The following is a 24556-nucleotide window of genomic DNA, read 5'->3' on the forward strand; positions in this document are numbered from 1 at the left end:
ATGCTACTGAGGCGAAACTTAAATTCATGTTTACCTAGCCCTGGTACCTCTTGCACTGAAAGCAAGTAGGCTGTACAGCAAAGGAAGCCAAGACACACCCACCCAGAGAGGGACCCGGAAGCTGTCTACAGAAAGCCCTGCCCTGCTCAGTGCGGACTGGAGAATGAGCTGTTTATAACTAGCCCAGGGGCAGTGGGAGAGGTGAGAAAGCTGTTCATTAAGACGTTGGTCAAGTGGGTAAAACACCTTTGATACTTCAGGCACTTTCTTTCTCTTTTCAGGCCATCCTAATCCCCCAGGCTTTGCAAGGCACATGTGACCAATGCTCGAGTGGAAACCCTGCTCTGCAGGCAGCTGACAAGCAACACACCAGAGCCCAAACCAGAGAGCAGCTGAAAAAACTCCCCATGCTCGTGTCTACCTTCCCGTACCCCCCTTTCTCAGCCACCAGTCACTGTACATTGTAAGCAGCAGGACCCCAATTCCCAATCGTTCTCAGCTTTCATATTAAAAGTATCCATATCAATAAAAAGGAAAACTGATTGTCTTAGGGTTTCATTGCTGTGAAGAGATACCGTGACCAAGGCAACTCTTATAAAGGACAACATTTAACTGGGGCTGGCTTACACTTTCAGAGATTCAGTGCATTCTATCATTATGGTGGGAAGCATGGCAGTGAGCAGGCAGATATGGTGCTGGAGGAGCCAACCAAGGGTTCTGCATCTTCATTGCAAGGAAGCCAGGAACAGACTGTCTCACATGTAGCTAGGAGGAGGGTCTCAAAGCCCACACCAACAGTGATGCACTGCCCCAAAAAAGTGACACCTACTCCAACAAGGCCACACTTCCTAATAGTGCCACTCCCTGGGCCAAGCATATTCAAACCACCACACTGACAACCTGAAAAATTAATTAAAACAAAACAAACAGTCCCTCCCCCCAAACCTTTGGCTCTTCAAAAAAGATCCTGTAAAGAGGCTAGGCAGAGAGCTCAGTTGGTGAAAAGTATTTGGTGCTCAAAACATGATAACAAGTGTGATCCCTAGCATCCATGCAAAAAGCTGGTATGGTGTGGGCTTGTAGTCACACCGTGTTATGGAGGCAAAGATTCAGATTTCTGGGGCTTACTGGGCCACTAGTCAGCCTAGCCCAAATAGTGAACCTCAAACCAGTAAAAAGCTTGTTTCAAAATACAAGGTGAGTAGCTCTTGAGAAATGATACCTGCAACTGACCTCTGGTTAAAACACACACACACACACACACACACACACACACACACACACACACACACACACACAAATGCACACACATATATACATGTACATACACACACATGCATATACACATACATACACATATATACATGCATACATACATACACACAAATGCACACATACATACATACACACATACATACACACACAAATGCACACATACATTCACACATATACATGCACATACACATATGGACATACACATATATACACACATAGACATGCACATGCACACACATACACATAGATAAACAGACGTACATACATGCACACATACACATACATGTATACACAAATGCACACATATACGTCATGCACATACATACACGGACACACACATATACACACATACTTGCATGCACACACATATAAATGCACACTTACATACATATACACACATGTACATACACATAGATATACACACATGCACATATAAGCATACATACACACACACACATACACACATCTGTTAAAAAAACACAAGAAAGCTCGTACAATATGAATGACTGGTAGACTGCATGTATCCATGCTAATTTGCTGGTTGTACCGATGCTCCACTGTTAGGCAAAGTACTGTCTTTGTACAGACCTATAAAGGTACATGAGGTAGTGTCATAATTAGAAAACATGATGTGTCTTGGGTTCACTCACAGGCTAGCTCTTCATGTAAAGACTTAGGATTTATTTTATTTTACATGTATGGGTGTTTTGCCTACATGCATATTTGTGTTCCACCTGGGTGTCTGGTACCCACAGAGGCCAAAAGATGGCACTGGATCCCCTGAAACTGGAGTCACAGATGGTTGGGAGCCACTCTGTGTGTGCTGGGAATTGAACCCAGGTCCTCTAGGGAGAACAGTCTATACACTTAACCACTGAGCCATCTGCTGGAGAGCTTGGGGAGAGTTCTTAAGGTCCATATCAATGCTGGCTTCTGTTTACCACCATGACCACTATAGCCAGAGGTGATGATCTCATTCTCTGAGGGTCTACAGACCACCTTAACCTTAACCTCAACTACAAAAGACTTGACCCCTGACTCCTGGAAACAAGAAGTCACCTTATTTATTCACCATGGTCTCTCTTTTCCACTGCTGATACATTTCCTATATTTCTTCAATACAAGAGGGATTCTAAGGTCTAAGGTATGACATCACAAGATCTCTGAATCTGGGCACTTTGAATCTAGGAACATAACATAAGGGCCTCTGTCCTCAGGACAGTAGTGCGTTGTGCTATTCCACTGACAGTCCCCACCACAGGGTTGGAAATGACCACAGAGCACCTGGTCAGCTTGGGAAATGGGAGTCGGGCTCTGGCAATTTTCCTTGTGTTTTTTAACACGGCTGCCAAGCACATGAATACGAAGTGTTTTCCTACCAGCCCGGAACTGAAATAGTGTGTGATTAAACTCAAGCAATTTTTGAAGGTTTCAGTGTAGTAGGGCCAGACAGACCCTGTCTCAGTGGTCGCGAGATTTAATGGAGGCTGTCTGGGTTTTAAGCGGACTCTCAGAACTGTTTTGTTTGTTTACATGGGCGGGATGACAGGAAACAGGAAGTGCTTGATAACCACTCAGAGAGTGCTTACCAATAATGTAGGACCACTCTAAAAAGCCCACTAGGGTGACCCCAGAACAACAGGCAATCTGGGAGAAAAGGCTTAAGTGTTTATAAGCAGACCACCAAAATACAGTGTTCCTGCATATAGATATCCCCTTAACAATTTTCATGGAAATCCAAGGAAGCCCTGGGCTGGTCCTATCCACTAAACTTGCTATTTGCCAGGCCTTACTAAGTAGCATCACCCACTACCTAAGTCTCCACCCAAGAATCCAAGCCAAAAGTCTGGGAATTATTTTTTCCCTTGTCCTGTTAGAATCAGCAATACATTCATTCTCCCTCTGTAATACATCTCAAATATCTTCCCCATCTCCTTGTTCCCAGTGTAAGCCATCAACTTCTCTGGAAGAGAGCACCGATTTCCTGTATCTAAGTCACCACTCACATTGCTCTTGGATTACAGAGAAGAAAAGCAGGCCATGACATTTTGCCCGGATCTGCATCAGACTCTCCAAGGGCTTTCCAATGCTCTTGTTAGCAACTGGAGTTTGCCTTGTAGCCTATAAGGCAGGACTTGGCCAGGATCAGGCTTTCTTTCTCCAGATATATATGGAACCCACCAGTCTCTTTTCAGCATCTGGTTTCCATGTTCAAGTTCTTCCCAAATGAGACATTTACCTTCTTGTGTCCTCTTGACTCCTTCATCTGCTCTGTCTGTCGCTTTACCCTGGCATCCAGACTGGCACATGGATACCCACGTGTTCAATATACAAACAAGGCATTAAAGAGGCACCCGGGCCTCTAAAGTCCAACTTAATTCGATGGTGCACCATGGACCATTTCATACAGTCTAACATATTGAAAAGTGCTTGGCACTCTTCAGATGCTGGGCTGGATGATGCTTGGTTGTAAGGGGCTATAGATTATACATTTCAAGCTTTTTTTTTTTTTTTTGTTCTTTTTTTTCGGAGCTGGGGACCGAACCCAGGGCCTTGCGCTTCCTAGGCAAGCGCTCTACCACTGAGCTAAATCCCCAACCCCTAGATTATACATTTCTAGGCTCTCCTGAAGAGATGCTTGCTGCATCCCCTCTGAGTTGTGATAACTGCACGCGTAGAGACACTGGCAGACATCCTTGGAAGAGGAAAGGAAGATTGGCCCTGGTTAACAACCATTATTATAAAGGTTAGAAATAAATGCATACCATTCCCATTCTGGGCACAAAATGCCCAATTAACCTATATGCATTGTTTGAATCAGAATAATGATGGGTTTTGGTACAACATCATTTATTCACAACATCATTTATTTGAGTAGGAGCATGAGTTATAACCTCTCAGCCATCATATGAACAACCTCGGAAGGGTGGGTTAGTCCACACGGGCAGCCTTGACTTGCTTCCTGCATCAGTTGTCTGAACTTAGACGTCATCTGCACAGGGATGATGTGAATAGGAAGGTGTGGGCCAGGACTCAGAGAATGACTTGTGTCTCCTCCTATCCCATCTGACTTTTAATTTCTGTTTGGCACATTGAAAATAAAAAATAAAAAAAGCTTGGTCTTCATCCTGTCCATCAACAACTGGATCAAGGGCTGTCCCTGAACCTGTTGCCTACCTGTGGATCCTGTTCCCCTAACTGGGCTGCCTGTGCTGCCCTCAATGGGAGAGGAGGCGTCTAGTTCTGCAGTGACTTGATGTGCTGGGGTGTGGTCATACCTGTGGGAGGGGGCTCCCACTTCTCAGAGGAGAAAGGGAGGAGCTGACTGGGAGGACTGCGGAAGCTGATATTGGGATGTAAAGTGAATAAAGTAATGAAGAAAAGAGGGAGAAAATGAATAACATCTTAGAGTTGGGAGTTCTTGTTAAAAGTACCGTGTCACAGCTAATCGGTCTCCTTTCTCTGGTGGGGTTAAACCTAGGTATGAGACGTGAAGAGCCGAGTCTCTGCTGAACTCCGCATCCAGCCCACTCTAACTAAGGCGCTATTGAGCTCGCAACCACCTCTTCTGGAATGCAAAATGACTTCCTAGTTTTACCTGCCACCCTGCAACAATATTTTCAATTATTGGTTAAATTGCAAATGCCCCCACGAGTCATTTAAATAAATCTCACATATATAAAATAGTCGGTTGTTCTCTGAGAAATTCCCAGCTGTAAAAATAGAGCCGTACCGAAGGATTTTTTTCTTCCCCTGTAGCTAATTGAAAATACTGCACATATAATGCATGATTTAAGGCACCCAGGAGGAATTTCAATTTGCATTCCCTATTTTAAATGTACAATCAAATGCTGTCTTAAAGCGCACCACACATTTAATTCAATATAGCTTGCCTGAAGTCTCAGCCACTCCTAAAATTTTAGCACTGTGAATTAATGACTGGAGGTTTCGAAGGCTCCAAGTGACTTCTAAACACAATGGCTTAAAAGGGGCTCTGTGTCTTGAAAAGACAAACAGTTCATAGACTGGACTGGTTCAAACCTGTGAGACCCAGAGAAGAAAGCAAAAAGTAGCAACAGGATACCCTGACAGGAGGAAGGCACCGAGAGTAAAAGGAGGCAAAAACTGAGTTCTCAAGGGTGTCCAGAGCTTTACGATTCAAACACAAAAGCCCCCAGGACACGTGTGGGGAGGAAGGCAGGAGACTTAAAATATGTTATTTGGGGGAAAAGTATGAGATCTCATGCAAGCCCCTTCCACTTCTGAGAGCTTTGCCGGTTACAAAGTAGCCAGTGTACTTCCCGAGTAAACAAAGAAAGGAGGACCTTCACAACGATGATGACTGACAGAAGCCCTTAAAGGAAAAAGAAACAAGATAGACAGAAAGTGACAAGCAGCAAGAAGAACGCCAGACCAACAAGGGGGCCAGCTACTTGCCTTGATAAATGGCCACACTGTTTGATTATTAATGTCTCGCCATGTAATAAATAAGAGACCATGGGAGCAGGAGGGGAAGCCATTGCTTCCCCTTAACAGACATGAGTGACCAGCATTGGTGGCACTGGCAAGTAAGAGTTACCAACATAGAATAAAAGACATTAGAATTGGAAGTCGGTAAACACAAGAGGCACTAATTACGTATCTACCGAAGGCGTCGACGTTCTAGTCACACTTTCACTCTTTACCTTTGGTCTATAAAATAAGAAATGAAAAACCAGTTGAAAGAACTCACAACCTAGAAATTTCAATAACCTGTCCCCAGGGGCGAGGTCCCTGTGGCATCTACAGTTGTGCATAAGAATGGAAGGGATATAGTTGTGTGTAACTTTTGATATGCTAACTTAGTGTCTACTGACATGCAAATAGTCTACTGGGTTTTTAGTTCTATGAATTGAGCCACTAACTTGCACAATCTCATTTTATTTTATTTTTTAACGTACCCATGACTGTCCTGACATTTACTATGTAAATCCAGATGGCCTCACAGATCCACCTGCCTCTGCCTCCCCAGGGCTGAGACAAAGACACACGACACCACCTCTGGTAACTTATGCAACTTTACCAATCACTCCTCATATAGCAAGTAGGTTCTCTTGAATGTTGGTTGTTATTTTGCTTTGGTTTGGTTTTAAATGTTTTAGGTAAGTCTTTGTTATGCAGTCCTGGTTTATCTGCAGTTTGGTAATAGGCCAGGCTGACTTTAAATTCATGGAGATCCTCTTGCCCCTGCCTCTGAACCATCCCAACATGGAGTATGCTATTCAGTCAAAGGACCCTGTTTATTAGTCATCTGCCTGTGAAACTGGTAATCGTCAATCCTATTAACTCCAGATAACACTGAGTGTCCTGACAAACTGAGTCTTTATTCCATTCTGCGTGCTGTGGATCCCAATGGGAAATGCCATCTAAGCAGCCTCTTTTTTCCTCAGATGCAAGGAAAATGTGACACCAGTTCATCATGTACTGCATGCTTCTTCCTACCCTCTGGCACCAGACGGTATTTATTATCATTTCCCCAGGGCAAACCCGAGGAACACAAGCAAAAGCTGAGCCTGTGATACAGAAGCTGAGAGAGAAGGGGAAAGAGTAGCTAAATTAGACTCCTAAGACACTAATATTCCAGAATAGATGCAGGAACTAAAATGCCCGTATTAAAGAAAAGGTTCTCTAAACTCACTGATGACGTCACACTTACAAAATGGATTCCACCAGGAAACCTGGAGACAGTGTTTCCCATTTGTTATTAGAACTGCCATGGCTGCTCTTGGGTGAGCGATGGCAACAACTGTGATGTTTAGAGTCTCCTTCTCTTCAGTGTGGTTCTCAATACCAAATCTCCTGTCCATCTACCCAGGCTTGGTATAGCCAAACTCCCTAAGCAGAATTTTCTAGTGAATTACAGGAAGCAAAGCAGCTGGAGAAAATATCACTGACATAGAAGTAGGTGGGAGCAAATTATCTGAGCCACCTTCCAAACTAAATTAAACACATAAATAAATATATATGTATCCAAAGGCAAGGATCTAAAAATACTTCCAAATAAAGAAAGAAGGTGAGCAAAGGGGAGTGGTTCCTGTAAGTCTGAGGATACAGCTCAGTGGTAGAGTTTATCCTGGGCGTGGAAGGCACTGGGTTTGCCTGCATACTGTAAAAAGGTAAGGGAAGGTCTTAGTCTCTTACTTTTAAGTCTTTCATTACAAAGAATGCATGGAAAAATCAATTGGGATAGGGGTAAGGAAAGGAAGGATAAGAAGCAGGGAGAGGGCTTGCTTGTGGTGGTTTGAATTAGAATGCACTCCACAGGCTTGTATATTTGAATGCTGGGTCCCCAGATGGTGGAGCTGTTTGGGAAGGACTAGGCAGTGTGGCCTTGCTGAAGGAGATGTGCCGATGGGGCCAGGCCTTGAGGTTTTAAAAGACTAGCAGTTCACATTTACCTAGTCTTTACCGCTCTACCTGCTCCTTGTAAGATGTAAACTCTCAGCTCTTCCTACTAGCATGCCTTTGATCCCCCATCATGGACTCCTAAATCTTTGAAACTGTAAGCTCCTAAGTAAACACTTTTTTCTCTAAGTCTCCTTGGTCTTGGTGTTCTATTACAGTGATAGAAAAGTAACTAAGACAACATTCAATGAAAAGTAAGAACAAATCTAAACAGAATATACATGTATGTGTGTATGTGATATATATATATATGTATTACATATATATTTATATGTGTGTGTATACACACATATGTCTATATCTACCTATCTACCTATCTACCTACCTACCTACTTACCTATCTATCTATCTATCTATCTATCTATCTATCTATCTATCTATCTATCTACCTATCTATCATCCCCACTATGAAACTGAATAATTCTTCAAAGCTTAGAAACCACCTAGGGTGATAGGAAGCATGGTCACACACTCAGTTTCTTCCCTTGGCTTGCCTCAACTTCCCTTGTTACAGTAGATGCTCACACTGAAGACATATAGGAGGCAGGAACAAGAAAGACATTTAGCTATTTCCTACAAGAAGTCTAAGTTCACAACCCAAGTGTGGAAACAGGGCAGCTGCCTCATCTGTGCCTCCTTTCATGGATCGCGTACCTGCTCTGTGACTCGGTTTCCCTGCTCTGTAGCAAGTGCTAATCTGCTTCCTCCACTCTATACCTCAGAGAACTGCTATGGAGGGAGGGTGACGTCAATCTGAGAGCTTTTCCTTGTAGGATTGGCTGCTTCTCTCTACCAGATCTACAGAAGAGTAAGGATCTCTAAATTTACACACACACACACACACACACACACACACACACACACACACACACACACCCCAACCCTAAGATCTTAAAGTTTACTTTCTCCCTTTACCTAACCTGGAATAGAGACAGTACACCAGGGAATGGGTAGGGTGGCTAGACTGGCTGAGATTCTTGTCAAAGTGCCTGGATAAAGAGAAATGATATTCCTCAACAATGAAGAAGGCAAGTGGTTTCACTAGAGACTTAACTTATAAAGTCCCTACTGGAAACACAGCCTTGTAGACATATCATGTCACATGTGAGATGTGCAGGTGATATATATCCTGATCAGGTCACACAGCCAGACAGATGTACGGGCACATGTAGGGTATGTTTGCCTCAAGGCTGGCATTTCGAGTGCTTCATCCAGAGACGGAAACCCGCCCCCACCTATCTAATCCTTCTGGTTCTTTCCATGTCTTCAGATGGAAACAGTGCTCACGGTTGGTGAGAATGGCGCTCCTAAGCTTTGTCTCTGATTTTCTTCCTGGATATCCCAGGCATGGAGTTGATTTTCCAGTACGTAAACACCCTTCTCCACATTGCTTTAAAAAAGGGGGTCTTCCTTCCAGAAGATGTACTCTTCCATTAGTGGATTTCTAATTCCCAAGTGTGGATGGCCATCATATATTTCTCAGATAACCTAACTCAGTTTCCTCTTTTCCCAGTGAAAAGATCCTTGCTGCCTTCACAAATTTGGGCCCACTAGACTAAACAAACTTTATGACTAAGACATGAAGTCACATGTATTCTGAGCTGGAAATAGCACGTTCCCTCCACCCCCATCTTCCATGAAGCAATTTATTTTGTCCCCTCCTCGGCTTCCAATACCTGCCATTGTTTCTGTTCTTCGCAACTATGTTCCCAGGCACTGCATCTCCTTACCAAAGACATGTCATAGGCACTGGCCCTGACATGTTGACTTGGGTGTGTAAGAGGCCTCTGAGGGAACGACCGTACAATTTTCCCCAGAGGCAAAAATATCCATGACCCCTACGGCCAATGACTCACTGTGTTGCTGCTAACAAGTGACCTTTAGTAGTCTTTACTTCTGACAGAGTAGGCAGGGGGCCAGCTGTGCCAGATAATTTGTCAATTCGACAGAGGGTAGAGTCATCAGAGAGGAGGGGATCCCAGTTGAGAAATGCCTCCATAGACCTGGCCTGTAGGCAAGGCTGTAGAACATTAAGTGGTTCATAGGGAGGGTGCAGCCCACTGTTGCTGGGACAACCTTTGGGCTGGTGTTGGTCCTGGGTTCTGTAAGAAAACAGGCTGAGCAAGCCATGAGGAGCAAGCCAGCAAGCAACACTCTTCCATGGGCTCTACACCAGTTCCTACCTCCAGACTTCTGCCCTAATGTCCCTCAGTGATGTCCTGTTACCTGGAAGTGTGAGCCGAAATAAACCCTGTCCCTCTAAGTCGCTTTGACGTTTTATCATGGCAATAGTAACCCCAACTAGGATACCAGGTAATCCATTTCCCCACCATTGCAGACCCAAAGCTGGATGACGTTTCTTGGCCTCTGATGAAAGTCCAAGAAAACTCAAGACTGAATACTTAGCAAAAATAGGAGAGATGATATAAGCTGTTCCTGGGCCTGGTCCATCATGCAAATGCTCCAGGATCTGTCTACTGTCACCATCTCAGAACTGACCAGCATAATGACCGATGAGCACTGGTTAAGGGAAGAGGAGCCATGAAGTAGAAGGCTGAGTTCCCATAGCCATACCCACCCTGGGCTTCAGGCATGTGGAGAATGATCCATGCTACATATTTAGGCATTATCTGTCACAGCAGTGAATGTGACCGTAACTCACAACATTCAATTAGCTGCCAGTTGTGGTCCTATGGCTTTAGCATGTCTCTGCCTCCTTTAAGAAGAAAATATCCCCCTTTTCATTGTGCAATCTTCAACAACTCTTCAAGTACGAGATGACTGGCAGGATGCCAGGCTAATGTGTGTCTCTCTCACCAATTCAAAGCCAGTTGCTCGTGAGTTTCACCCAGCGATCTCCCTCCGTGAATACTGAATGCTGTTGAACACAACACAGAGATGGGCTACATTCGACAGCAGCCCCTGTTCCCCTGCAGGACAATCTTGGGGAAGTCCTTCACATCATACCCAGGTAGTCTCTAAGCTTCAAGCTTCAACTTACAGAGGAAGTTTCCACTGTGTTACCTGTGGATGACTTATGGACGCACAATCTGCTGCCTGTACGCCTTGCTGGGAGACATGTGTATGCATACAGTTCCATAGGTGTCTGTTCTTGGAACCATGCATACTGAATAAAAGTACCAGCTTCCCAGGAACAACGGTTCACGCTTTCCAAGGCCGTCCACTAAAACGTTTATCTTCTTTGTGTGCAAACTAATTTCTCCCCAGTAAAGGAGTTGTCTACCTGTAGTCAGCCACAAAGAGCCAAACAATTCTTGGCAGAAACAAATCGATACAAAACCACTCTACAAAGCTTATGGCACAGGGAATTTTGCAAGTCTACAAGTAAAAGAAACAGAGACAGTGTTTCCTACAGGTATTCTAGACACCCACGCTCATTAGCTATGCTCTCACCCTTGACCTGTGCACAGACTTACCTTCCAGACACCCTGGTGACATTTACAGCACTTCTGTGCACAGAGTGTCTCATGAACACCATGAAACTTCCCAGCTAGTTAGCTGCCTAAGAACTGGCTATCACTGTCCTCACACCACAGAGGAAATCCTGTCACTTGCCTGTATTTTTCAGGGGGCAGACCGGGTTCCTCATCTACAGAGCCACCCTCAACCACAGTCTCCTCCAGACCAGATCACTTGACAGATACGTCAAGGCCTTCCCAGCCTGTGGCTCCAGGGACACCGGTGGCTTCTCTCCTTCTCTAGATCACAGACTACTATGCAGTCTGACCTGCCAAACATCTCATTAACATCATTAATTTTGCCAGCTTATGAGTGACCCAGGGAAGGACTGAGGGCAAGATGAAGGTTGTAGGATCAAGTCTGCTCTGGTGAGGGAATATTGATCAGCACAGCTCATGGTGATAAAAAGCAAAACAACTCCATGGAATGTTCACTGTCTTCTGAGCGCACACATCCACATCTGTGCTTTCCTGTGGTATACATGAAAGTGTATGCAGCTGTGCTTGCCCATGTGTCCATGGGTAGAGGCCAAAGGTCAATGTTAGATGTCCTCCTTGATTGCTTGCTGTCTTATTCTTTGCTATGGAGTCTCTTATTGAGCCTCAACCTTAACCACAGCCACCAGAACAAGTAGTCAGTGAGCCCAGGGGTCTGCCTATCTGCCTCCCAAATCCTGTGATGATGTGTGATGATGTGACATTTCAGATTTTACATGGACACTGGGGATCTAAACTCAGGTCCTTCACTTGTGCAGCAAGCACTTGACTGACTGAGTCATCTGTCCAGCCCCTTCACTGTTGCTTCTGCACCCTCTAGAGCACTCTGTGGCTGCTTCCCTTCTGCCACTGTGCTACGCCCCTGCTCTCACTTAACCTGAACACCGACATTTTTCAACATAAGTGGATGAGAACCTCCAAAGCCAATGGCTGTCCTATCCATTCACCTAGGTGCCTCTAAGTACCTATTACAGAGCAGGTGCTCAAAACCTGGCCCTTAAATTGAATTTAAGTGAGAGGGCTGTCATTCAATCTCTGGATGCTATGGGAGGGGCGCGTACACTAAGAGGCAATCTGTAGAATTTCTTGTACTTTTGACAGATTCCTCTTCAGGATGATGGGAAAAAATATAGATTGGTGAGGTGGGCGGGGCATAAGTTGGCCACAAATTTATAGGGAATGGATGAGAAGAGCCTGCAGGCCAAAGTTAGGAAGCAGGCAGGACCTGCTGCAAAACTGGACCGAGACTTGAATGGCGAGTCACAGGTAACAACAATGGGAGAGGGGAGTTCCATCACATCCCTGACTATGACATGAGGTTAAGTCCCTGCGTTTTCTAGCTCTTTCAGTTTGAGATGGGACAGACACAATCCCTCCCCACAAAAAAGGAAAAAACCCTGACCATGTATACTTTCTACCTGTGGAAACAGAGCATAGAGAGGTGAATACTTAACATGGGCCACACAGCAATTACATATGGAGCTGGGATTTAAGCCCAAGTTCCTCTGACTTCCAAAGTCACTCCCTGCCCAGCCATGTCCTGACCTCTTGTCTGAGCGGTCTTGCCTTGTTGCAGAAGACAGTGATTCAGAATAAAGATTTTCCTCTACAAGGGACACGTGGTTCCAGTCTCTCTGATCCATGAGCGTCTGGACAAGCTGCTCTGCCCATCTAGGACTCACGGTTTCTCACTATAAGCTTTGACCCACTCCCCTTACAGTCAAGTGTCGTTAAGGCTCATCAAAGTCAAGTATAAAGCGTGCCTAGCAGCACTTGACATACTGATCATCTGTAATTTCTCACTTCCTTCTGCTTGAAGACTCTTTTCAGCTCCTCTACACCAGGCACAGCAAAAAGGAACCGGGAAGGCCATGATAGGTTTGTTGGTTCTCACAGGACAGAGAAGACACACATAACTAGAAGGAAGGCCAGTCATGAAATCATAACTTAACCAGCATACAAACAAAAGGTGTACTTAACTTGCACAAAAAAAAATTTTAGTCAAATAAGTGACACAAACCTGTAGGAACAACTATGTTTTCAGCCCTTCAACTATGTTTTCAGCCCTTCAACTATGTTGAATTAATTCACATTTGTATAATCAGGACATAATTCATAATTTACCACCTTGCTGTTCAGGAATAGGTTTATTATGAATATCTGAGCATCTTTGGCCAGTCTTCTAAAGTTTTATCTTAACCAGTAAGTCATATTAAGAAACTAACGTAGATTTGACAGTAGGTGATCTGAATCTCTTAGCAAATTAATTTCCGAAAGAAAATTCGTGTCTTTAAAAAGGACACTCTTTTTATAATTAAGTTAGCCAAACCTCCATGACATCTTCCAACCCATGACCAGAGCAACAACTCAGATGCAGGCAGCATACCCAGAGTGTTGTAATGTCTCAAATGGACAAGTGCCAGAAAAGCCCTAAGACAACTCTATCAACTGCAGCAGAAAGTAGCTGATCTGGGAATACTTGCAAGTCAAACATTCTTAGAACTCTTGTATATTTAGGGAATCCAAACATAATTAAATGACCATGTGTTCCAAATCCATTTGACACATCTTTTAAATGGTCATTTCTCAGTTGGGGAGATGATTCTGGGTCAGCTGTTGGCTACAGAAGCATGAGGACTAGATTTCAGATTCCCAGAACCCTCTTAAAAGCCCTGGGAGGGGTGGTCTATGTGTAACCACGGCACATACTGGGGATGCACATACAGAGAATGACTGGGGTAAGCTGGCCAGCCAGATGAATCACAATCAGGTTCAGGGGCAGACCCTGCCTCAATAAAGTGGAAAGCAATAGAGGGAGATCCTTCTGTTGACTTGAGGCCAATCAGAGGGAGCGTTGCCTACTGAGTATCACGGGATGGTAGACTAGAGAGAAAGGTGCCAAATACATAGAGCTGCTAACACATCAGGTCAGAGGCACACAGAATAGGAATCCTGGGGAAGTCAAACACTCACCTATACCACTGTGGCAAACATAATCCAAAACTATAACCACGTTCTGTCAGACTCGACTCCTACTGTTATGTCCAGCACTTACCTAAGATACATTCTCCACTCTAGCCTCATGGTACTCAAGAGCTGGTTACCCTCATGCTCAACCCACAGACAAAGCTAGGGCTTGGGAAAGCTTAGAAAACCTAGCTATGTTCTCCTGCTTGCAATCAATGGGGTCGAGATTCAAACCAAAGTCTACCAGACTCCAAAGCTAGAAAAACAGGGTAACAGAAAGGAGGAGCTGAAAAGGGGTGGGGGTGGGGGGAATTCTCTGATGACAAGTTCTGGATAAAGTATAGAGTTACCCCAAACAGTTGAATTTTAAAAAGTCACATTACACTCATTCTTCGGTCCTGTGGCACTTGTATCCAGCTCAGGCTAAATTGGTCCTTACGACTGTGTGTAAATACATTCTGGCTTCTCCACCCAAAGGTCAGCACTAATTTTAGACTCCAGTCTCGGAGGGAGTGGGGGTGGGGCACGAGGCTATGGAAGAATCTGAGAGGCTAAATGACACCGACGCACCGCTTTAAGCAACTTAAAAGTGTTGGCCTCTTCCTCCCTCGTGGGCCTGGGAGATCATGTCCCATGGAAAAGACAGTGGCTTGAAAGGAAGGGTGCAATTTGGAAGGTTTTCTCTTCCAGAGGACGTAAACACTGCTGAGAAGCGATGTAAGTCTTTGTGGATCCAGGCTTTCGGCTCACATTCCCAGACTTAGACTTACAAATCTCCCTCTGTCGTGGACAGACATAGGCTATATGACTGTGGACACATGAGCTTTCCATTCTTCTCTTACAACTGGATAAGTGGAAGAGATATTAGCGCCTATTCCAGAGGTAGGCAGCATGGTCAAGGAGCCCACAGAGCCACTGCCAACTGAAGATCACTTACCTGCTTAGCACACCTTACCCCAGCCTGATTCCATAGCACTGAACACCTGACTTCCATTCAGCCCCTCCGAAGAGCCCTGTTCTCATAATTGCAGCCATTGGCGCAGAGAAAGGCCAGTGACTAGAACCGAGCCAATCAGATTTCCTCCTACCATTTTTTTTTCCTCCCAACTAGAACTGCCAGGAAAGCTCCTTCCCTCTTCATAATGGGGCTCTGGGAAGATAAACCTGGAGCTAGTTGTAGTCCTGTGAAGAAGAGAGAGAGAAGTGCAGAGACAAAGGGTGAACCTCTAGACCCCAAGTCTCTTGTTTCAATTTCAGAGTCAGATCCGAGGGTCAGGAAAGGCAGAGCCCCTACGAAACACAGTTCTGCTGGAGTTGTTTTTGTTAGGTTTGCACTGTGAGGGAAAGGTAATGTGGGTGTTAGCAGCTATGATCTGAAGAGAGACCAAAACCTCAATGGAAGAATTTCTCAGGTAGACCTATATTCAGGATATGAAGGAAACAGACAAACAAACAACAACAACAACAAAAACAACAAAAAAAACCCAAACAATACCTTTTACCAGGAAACATCTCCATTATTCCTACAGGCCCCTGGAAGGAAGATGTAACCACTTGCCTTTGGAAATATCTCCATTACAGGGCTTCCTTGGAGGAAGATGTAACAACACTTATAGGTGGTTAAGTCTCCTGTTCTGTGTTTACTAGGGCTCCACAGGATGGACAGACATTTGACCTTAGAGCCACAGTCCCAGCTGCACCTTACCCAATGCAAGTGTGTCTCGTGCTTGCTATAAACTCTCTTGCTACCCGTGTCCATTTCCAGCATTTTTCCTATAGCTACGTTTGTTAGAATTCCATAGAGGGGAGTTGGTGGAAGGGTGGCAGGGACCTGATGCTATTTTTGGTATGCTCTCAAGAGAAATTCCTTAACCAAAATCCTCCATTTGGTGCTGTGGGTGAGCATAGAGGCAAAGGTATAAAAACCAAGTGTATCTACTAAGGTTCGAAGCCACAGTAAGAGAAGCCTGCAGCTTTCTCAGTGTGTGTGTGTGTGTGTGTGTGTGTGTGTGTGTGTGTGTGATGAGTGTGTGTATGAATGTGTGTTTTAACGTTACAACTTGGTCCACATTTTCTTCCTTCTCAGAATCAACTGATAAGAACAGAACGGCACAGTGGATATCACTTCTCCATTTATCTTCTAAAGCAAAGATAAAGTCTAAGGTCAAGCAGGAGCAGAGGTCTGGGTGTTCCTCATCAGATCATGAGCTCAGGTGCCCACCCGACCTTGAGAGGGAGATTCAAAGATGAGATGGGGGACATGTTTGTCCAAGCACATCAACAGGATTACCAAGGAGAAGGCTGCTCCGGCTTGCTGGTGGCCTTTCCTGGCACAAGGGAGTTGAGTAAGGGTGCTGACTTCTCCAGCTGGGGCTTAAATCCAGATCTAGAAATCAAACAGTGAAATAAAGCGGAGACTTGTGGGTTCCGTAAAAGATCCAGCCTATTCAGTAGAAGATGGCGTTTCTCTGAAGAATAATAAAATAGTACTGGGCTTTCAGCATCCTTAAGACAAATTGGGAACTTACAGATAAGAAATAACCTTAAGATGCAGTTTACTGTGCTTGGCTCCCTTTACTACCCAAGGGCATTTTCTTTTAACCAACATTGATTTCCACCCCAGGCATGTAATCTATTCATGAAGAAAGATGGTTTGGAAGAGAGGACTGGGAACATTTATATATGGGGAGCAGGCTCACAAAAAAGATCCAAGCACAGGGGCCCTAATTCATTTAACAATTTCATAACTAACTGCCTCTGAGTAGAAACATCAACTAAATCTTCCCCCTGGCCCACGGTGCTATATTTCTAAGTTCTAATGCTAAAGGTCCTCGAAGGATTAGAAAAGAAGAGATGGCCAGGAATGGCGTGCTCCGTAAGCACAGAATAATGCAGAACAAAAAAAAGTCACCTAGACTTGATAGTTATGAGAAAGCTGGATTAGAAACGAACGCCAAGAAGTTATAGATTTTAAAAAAAATCTATAAGGCATTTAATAAGACACTGTGGATGTCATTTATTTCAGTGAATAGCCACTGGATACAGAAGGAAACTGAGTTCTACATGGCTAGAGTGTCAGCAGCACAACGCAGACCTTTTGCAGCCTAGGGTCCTTTTCACCAAATTTGCCTGAAGAGAGCCAATGTCATGATGAAATAAGCAAAAACACAAAAGAAAAAAAGAAAAAATAATGTCACCAAGAAGGTAGACGCCATCATCAGGGAGGCCAGGGGAAGTAAACCATGATGCACCCTCCCTCCTTAGACAAACCATGGGAGGCAGAGTGCAGCCCGGCCAGTGGGTCTTGAGGAAAACAGTAGTGGCTGAGAAGGGTCAGGAGGATGACCTAAGTGGATTCACGCAGAGCAACACGTTTGTACTGCCTGAGTTCCCTAATGCTCTCCCTCAAAACACACGGTCGCTCAGGACTCTTTAAACAAGAAGACAGGAACGCTTGCTCAGAAAGCTCAAGGACCCAAGTTGAGTCCACCAGGGCACATGTTCAAAAAACACAGCAAAACAAAACTGTCAGGCATGGTGGAAGATACCTGTAGTCCCACTTAGGGAAGTAGAGACAACAGGATCCCTGGGCTCTCTGGCCAGGCAGCCTTTCCTAATTGATGAGCTTCAGGCCAATGAAAGACTCTCATAAAATAAGGTGGCTACCACCAAACAAACATCTGAAGTTGTCCTCCGACCATCACACACACAAGCACATGTCCACACATAGCCACACAGGAAAGTATGAAAGCCTGTGTTAAAAGGAGAAGGACCACAGCCACACAGCCAGAAGTGGAGGTCTCTTAAAGGCTTCCCCTTTAAGCCTGAAATACACCCACTGTTCCACACTGGATATGAAGCCGACTTCTTAATACACGATGATGGTTTTATCCACATATCTATTGAATGCTGTTAGGCTGCAGATACAATTACAACAAGAGAAGGTACAGCATTTGACTGCAAGGCAGTAGCTGGCACCATGGAGCTGTGTATGCACTGTGTGTGTGTGCTGTGTGCTGTGTGCTGTGCATGTGTGTGTGTGTGTGTGTGTGTGTGTGTGTGCTGTGTGCTGTGTGCGTGCATGGTGTGTGTGTGTGTGCATGGTGTGTGTGTGTGTGCATGGTGTGTGTGTATGTGCTGTGTGCTGTGTGTGTGCATGGTGTGTGTGTGTGTGTGTGTGTGTGTGTGTGTGTGTGTGTGTGCCACCAAAGGCTAGAAACAGTGAATACCAGGAATGGCTTTTGAAACAGGAGGTAACTAGAAAAGGTGAAATTAGCCAGACAGTGAGAAAGAAAGAAGGGAATAGAAGGCAAAGGAACAGCAAGACCAGGGCAGGAAGACTCGGTGCAGTGTCCTGGTCTGTGGATGACATGAAAGCCAGTGTGGGAGAAACAAAATCCTAGAGGAGGACATGGCAGGGAGGCAGGGAGGGTAGACTAGAGTGCAGACATGATCAAGTAACCAGATGGCCACCAGCCTAGTGAGTTCCCAGAATATTCTGGAAAGTTCCCTGAACGCCATGGACACAGGCTCTGGCTGGGAGACGAAGAGTCTCTGTGACCTTGGGAACTGCATATCTCTGGGATCTTGTCACCCCACTATCAGTCTCCTCAGTACTGCCTGGGGTGTGAGTTAACCAAACCTAAAGGAGTGACGTATGTGGAAACAGCAGAGGCTACAGTGTAGAGGCAGAGAAGGCGAGATCAGAAATCTGTGGGAGCCTCAGTGGAAGCATTCCGAGACGCTCAGGAACAACCCTGCATGAAGACCACTGGGCACTCACCTTCCCCCCTGAGAGATCTCCTGACACAACAATGCCATTCAAGAGTCCAGCTCCACACCAAGAGGGAGACACTGGATTGTGTCTTTGCAGGCTGACGGACAGAGGCTGCAGTGAACCAGTAACAACACAGAAGACAGGCGGGATGCAAAACGTGATGCAGGAAACCTACAGCAAGCCCCTGAGACTCCCAGGTTGCCAACAGCTAGCTGTCTCAGCCCCGTTATTAATTCCAAAGCCACGGAGCTGATGTAAGTGTGGACGCCACAGGTCCACGGGGACCAGAATGTGGCTGTCTGTCATGGCCATATGCTAGAAGCTTAGCATCGGCAGAGGGGTTCCACAATGAATGGAAGCCTCATGATGTTCCATACCGTCTGCCTTTTATGACAAGCAATATACTCAAGGTAGCTCCAGATGTCTCAGTATTAGCTAATTTTCAGTATATTTCCATTAAGTCCAATATAGGTCTGTTGGCTGAAAGTGATGCACCGCCCGCCATCTTGTCATTTCTACACACCAAAGCAAACCAGAGGCAAGCAAATAGATTTGGAGGCTTATGGGATCTCACAGCATAGAGGAGCAACTGGACTGTGACTTCCGGGAACAGGATATGCAGAAATTAGGCATTTCTGGAGGCTCCTACCTTTATACCTTGAGGAACTACGTAAATTTTGGCTAACGAGGCACGTATGGGGCAGACATAAAAAGTCAGGAACTGATGAGGTAGTTTAGACCAGTGGTTTTAAACCTGTGGGTCGTGACCTCTTGGGGGGTGGGGTGGGCTGGAACAACCCACTCATGAGGTCACATATCAGATGTCCTGCATATTAGATATTTTCATTATGAGTTATAACAATAGCAAAATTGAAGTTATGAAGTAGCAACACAAATAATTTTAGGTTGGGGGTCCCCTGAACGTGAGGAAATATATATATATAAAAAGGTGGCGGCATCAGGAAGGTTGAGAACCAGTGGCTCAGATGATAAAAGTGCTCTCCACCCAAGCACAGGTATGTGAGTTCAATCCCCAGACCGACATTAGAATAAAAAAAAAAAAAATCAAGAGCGTGATAGTGTGTGCTTGTAATCGCAGGGCTGACAGGTGGGGGGTGGGGATGAGAGGATCCCCTCGGGCTCACTGAGCAATCTCGGCTGCTTATGGAGCTCCCAGCTAGTGAGGAACCTTATCTCAACAAAAACAAAACCAAGCAGATGGACAGTGTCTGAGGAATGTTGCTTGGGGTTGTTCTCTAGCCTCCACGTGCATGCAAACACATATATGCATACCTGCATACAAGAAGCCGACACAGAAAGACCTCAAGGCTGGTAACCAATTGAAATGTAGGAGAATGCTCTTAGCTCAGATGGTAACCTGGGACTGACTCACTTGGTACTGGTGATAGGTGAACCTGGGGAACCTGGTTCAGCCAAAGACTCCACAGATAGTCTAACCAGGGAGAGGAGGAGCACTGGGAAGGAAAACCAGAAGGGAAGAGAGCTATAGAAAGGCACGGAAGAAAATGCCTGGAGTCAAATGGAGGCCAGCTGAGCACCCAGGAGACGGCTCATGCAGGAAATTGTAGGTTCTTCTGTTCTGGGGAAACTGGCAGGGGCTGAGGACAAGGGAGACCGGGGAAGTAGGAAATAGTTTAAGAAGCATGGAGCAATCTAGTGATCCCTGGGGATAAGGTAGAAATGCCAGGTCAAGGGAGGTTAGAGCAATGCAAAATTACATCTGAAATCGGGGTCCAGGTGAGAGAATGAACAGAAGGCAAGAGAGAGGAGTAAGATTCCTGAGCAGAGGGACAGCTGGGATTCATGATACAGCTGGGGACATTAGTCACCGGCACCGGGAGCCTTCGCTTTCATCTACAAATTCCCAGTTCAACTTGATTATTTTCCCGGCCTTTTACACACCAGAGTATTTACCATAGATGTGATTTCTGTCCGTTTTTCCCACCGTAAGAATGATGATCTCAGGAAGACAGGAGTTGCTATATTTAGCAAAGGTGAAAAGTGCCCCCCCCCACCAAATAATTTAAGGCACACACAGGTCTGGGGAGACGGAGCAGATGAATGGGTAAATATGGAAATGCTTACGGGGTGGCCCAGAGGTGACCCATGGAATAAGCCTGGTGGCCTTTATTTTCTCAGGAACATAGGTCATTAGGTCACCTGTAGAACCTGAAGCACGGAAGGCACCAGAAAAACCCTACAATGGAAGAGCCTGGGGGAGGGGGAGGAGCCTGGAGTTGGTGTTGGTGTTGGGGTGTGTGTGTGTGTGTGTGTGTGTGTGTGTGTGTCTGTCTGTCTGTCTGTCTGTCTATATAGCCTTGGCTGATCTGGGGCTCACTATGTAGATAGGGTCACAGCCGTCCTTCTGCTCTAGCCTCCCAGACGCTGGGATTTTGAGAGTATGTATCACTACACCCAGCAGGTGCTTCTAACATTAGAAACCTAGCACCCCCAGGTGAGGGCAGGTCTTGAACCGTGCTGAGAGGACTGAGTAATCTGAGTGTGTGTAAACCGCTGGACCTGACACGGCCACAGAATCAAGAGCCTGTGGCATCACAACCACAAGAGGGGAAAATGGCCAAAGTTCTGAACCATGTGGGAGAAGAGCTGGCTAGAAGAGAAGGCAGTGCCATGGAGGGGGACCGGGAGCCTTCCAACTTTTCCATCTCAACCCATCTCTGACCACTGTCAAGTCACCTCCGTGTGCAGCTGAAAATCAGCATCCTTTGCAGACGCGGCAATTTCTGTCTTATTGTGCTAATTTGTCAAGTTCATGGGAGAAAATTTCTGCATAGATTCTTTCAAAGGAGGAGGAGGAGGAGGAGGAGGAGGAGGAGGAGGAGGAGGAGGAGGAGGAGGAGGAGGAGGAGGAGGAGGAGGAGGAGGAGGAGGAGAAGAAGAAGAAGAAGAAGAAGAAGAAGAAGAAGAAGAAGAAGAAGAAGAAGAAGAAGAAGAAGAAGAAGAAGAAGAAGAAGGAGGATGGCATGGGCTCATGACCTTCAGGAGTCACCCTTAGCTGAACAAAATTTCCAAACACTACTCTGAAAAACAGCTAAAACTCCATGGTTAATGGAGCCATCATCGGTGGCATAGCTCTTGAGAATATTTTTGCTTAAATGTTGCCGACAGGGTATAATTATTGTTTTAGAGCCTCAGAAAGTGTTGAAAGCGCCTTCAGTTTTTAAGTGTGCGTCTGATGCACAAATCGGTGATGCTGACATTTCTCCCAGTTATCTGTATTCCCATTCAGGTACGAGATCTCCAAAGTACAACATTATCAGATCAATTGTTCTAGAACAGTTCAGAAAAGTAAACTGCCTCCTGGCTTGAAAGAGAAAGTTAAACCTTCAAACACCTTTTTATGTTCGTGCTAAATATAAGAACGTTCTCTGCAAAGTAGTCAAAGCAAGATCCAGCCGCGTTTGGAGATTTCTCAAGAGAGACACGCGGAGATTCTGTTTTGTTCATTCAAACACTAAAAATCCTCAACAGTACCTTCCCTAATACCTGAAGGTGGAGTGCTGTCTTATGTAAGAGCAGCTTCCCCTCTCGGCTCATTGTGGGGGCAAATTAAATACCTAATTCCGCCTAGGATTTCTGAGTACTTTCACCTTTCCTGGAGTCACTCGGCGGCCTCTCAATTCCCTGGTCTACAGATGATGAAAATAAATAAGAAATAGCAATGAACTGGGGCTGCATCCTAGGGATAAGCCTGTTGCAAAGGCCAGTGTGAACTGAAGCCTTTTCCCAAACCGCTGCCCACCTCCGCACTGCTCAGGGAAAGGTTACAAGTAAGAGCCGGTCGCCCGGGACAGGGAGCCGCGCACAAGCAAAGTATGGGGTCGGTGCTACCCGTGAGTGCCCAGACGCCTCCGGTTCAGGGTCACGTTTTGCAGCCCTGCTGAACCCACTGTAGCTACACCGAGCTCGGCGAGCGATCCGCCAGCCTGGGGCACACCTGGACGCCCGAGCCCTCGGGGACAGGGACGCGGGAGCTAGGAGCGCTCGCAGCGGGGGCCGTGGCGGCTCGAGAAAGTTCCCGCCCCAGCACCGGTCGCGGCGCTGCCCGGGGGACAGTTCCTGGCTCCTTTCCGAGCGGCCGGGATCCGGCAGCCAGTACTCACCCGTCCTCGCTTGGATCCCCAGGTGGCGGCCGGAGCCGGGAAGGAGGTCGGCGCGGCGGTGGGGGACAGGCGGTGGTGACGCTTGCAGCCCGCGCTCCGGTGCAACCACTGCACTAGCCGGCCAGGCAGCGCGGGGGCTTTATCACCGCCGCCGCCCCCGCCCCTTCCTGCCTCCCCCGCCCCCCGGCCCGCCCCGCCCCGCCTTCCCGCCGCCGCCTTTGTGTGGCAGCCGGCCGCAAGGTCTCTGCACCGCAGGGGACTTAAGGACGCCCCCCGGCCGGACCCGCGGTCGCCGGATGCTGCCCTCTCGCTGGGGCGGTGGAGGTCGGGTCCCCAGAAAGCGCCGGCCAGACGCGCCGGGCTCGAGGTGCGGCGCCAACCCGGGGTAGAGCTGCACGTGGGTCGTCCGGATGAGCGTATGGGGAGTGGAGAGGAGTGGGCGACACCGAAGCCAGTGGTGTGCCCCTGAGACGCAGGACGCGTCGTCTGGGGATAGGGAGGGGGTCGACAGTGTGCAGTCCTGCAGGTGATGGGAATAACGGAGCCAGGACCTGGAGGGCTAGAACAGGTCCTCCCTTCCAGGTGCCCCAGAGCCAACTTATTCCTGCTTAGTGGATGAGCGGTGGGAGTCCTAGGCACATGACAGGCAAGGACATGCAGGAAACTGACCCCTTGCTTGTGGTGACATCATGAAGTATTCTCAGAGCTCCGGAGATCCAGGTGTTTTGAACCTATACCTTTAGCCCATGAGACCTTATCAGTAGGAAACTGCTGCAGACCTGAGGCCAGCAACAGATGGCTGTTCTGTCCCATGGTCTGTCGCCTGGGTGTCCCTTTCTGCACTCTTCTGTCCTCTGCTCAGGTTAGGTTTGTATGGACTTTCATGGTAGTTTCTGTTGCCTTTGTTGCAACGCCCTCCCCATCAGGCCCCATGTTTGTTCCCAGCGAAGAAAAAAAAAATCTCCCTAGGGCTGTGAAATAAATTGCACCCACTGCTAGAGCAACTCAGACCACTGTGCAGCCACACTGACACGGCTATATCCATGCCAGACACTCCTCCACCCTGTGTGTGTGTGTGTGTGTGTGTGTGTGTGTGTGTGTGTGTGTGTGTGTGTGTGTTTCACAGTTTCTTTTGTAGGGACAAATGCTATGGAAGGTTTGTCCCCTAAACAAGGAAATGCAATCTACAAAAAAGACACCCTCGTGCGCCTCCCTTTGCTGTACAGTCATGACAGTTTACAAATTCCATATACTTTTCTTCTTCCCTCTGTCCCAAATGCTCCTGAGAGACTGCCCTCTCAGGTCACAGTCAGACCTTACTTCCTTTGGGAAGCCTTCTTTGACTACGGAGTTGAAGTCACTTCGAGTTGAAGTCACTTCCTCCCCCCCCTTTTTTCATAAACCTCATTATGATTTGATTTGTTTTCTTCCCTATTTGCTTCTTGCTGTTTTTCTTCTCTCCCTCTTCACAG

The 24556-nt window shown here is 46.4% G+C and overlaps 1 protein-coding gene across 3 annotated transcripts in view; it reads right to left on the reverse strand.

Annotated features, from left to right (window-relative positions):
- Nucleotides 1-23236, reverse strand: part of Serpine2 (serpin family E member 2) — a 64115-nt gene extending 40879 nt beyond the window's left edge. The window contains exons 1-2 of one of the 3 annotated variants that reach the window (XM_006245162.5): nt 23085-23236; nt 16453-16548 (exon numbers count right to left, since the gene is read on the reverse strand). The gene's annotated coding sequence lies outside the window, so the exon portion shown is untranslated. The remainder of the gene's footprint in view (nt 1-16452; nt 16549-23084) is intronic. The other 2 variants (XM_039083112.2, NM_019197.1) reach the window with 2 other exon arrangements.
- Nucleotides 23237-24556: the final 1320 nt, after the last annotated feature.

Source organism: Rattus norvegicus, chromosome 9 (genome assembly GCF_036323735.1).
Source record: "Rattus norvegicus strain BN/NHsdMcwi chromosome 9, GRCr8, whole genome shotgun sequence".
Lineage (NCBI taxonomy): Eukaryota > Metazoa > Chordata > Mammalia > Rodentia > Muridae > Rattus > Rattus norvegicus.